The sequence below is a fragment of the Prionailurus viverrinus genome, chromosome B2 (assembly GCF_022837055.1).
Source record: "Prionailurus viverrinus isolate Anna chromosome B2, UM_Priviv_1.0, whole genome shotgun sequence".
In the NCBI taxonomy this organism is placed as follows: domain Eukaryota; kingdom Metazoa; phylum Chordata; class Mammalia; order Carnivora; family Felidae; genus Prionailurus; species Prionailurus viverrinus.
The window spans coordinates 32,559,944-32,560,845 of NC_062565.1; positions in this window are offsets into that span (position 1 = coordinate 32,559,944).

The window sequence follows — 902 nt, forward strand, 5'->3', positions numbered from 1 at the left end:
TAAAGCCCATGAAAAGGTTAGCTGAAGGCCCAGAGTTAACTACTCAATAAATGTGATTTATCATTATTATTTCTAGCATTATTGCTGTGGCCGTTGTATTTTCCCAACAGCTCTGGGTTGTAAGAAAGGGAGCCTTTCTCACTGCCGCTTTGCACGTGAGGGAAGCGAGGCGTGAAATGCCCTACCTGGGCTCTGGTGCGGACCAGGAGCGAGACAGGAGCAAAGTGGGGGCCACCTGTCTCTGGGCCTCGTCCTCTGTTACCTGCTGTTCCCTTTCCCTCCTGAAGGGTGGGCTTGCTGGAACTCTGGGCTGGAAATGCAGCCCCCAAAGACTTCGTGACTTTGTCTCAGGAGAGTGCCAAGGAGACACTGTGAGGGGAGGCTCTTCTGGCCACATACGTCCTATCCTGTGTGAGAGGACATTCTCACAGGGGTGCCCATCACCGCCGAGTTATTAATTCTCTTCTCCGCTGGACTCCTGGCCACGGATGCCACTGAGCTAGGCAGGACTGGACATGATTAACATTCTAAATGACCTTCAGTCCAGACCATGGGCACGGCCAGCTGGCTGCATGCACAGAGTACCTATCAATTTGTTCAGGCCCCCAGCCCAGAGACACCCCCGCCACCCACCTAGACCTCTGGCACCAGGTGGCAGTGAAAGCCTCAGCCCAGCCCATTTATATGCCCCACAGCCCTACAAGGGCCTCTTTCACGTTGGCTACTGTCTTTCAGGCCACAGAGTGCCCCTTTAGGAAGGGTGAGGCGTTTTGTCTGGTATGTGCCTTTGCTTTGCTGGATGCAGGGTGAAGCTTCTGAGAGCTGCCTGCGTGGCTGGAGCGTGACTGGGGAGGTTAGGGCTGCGGGGCCAGGCGACAGGTGTGTGTGTTGTGGGGGTGGGG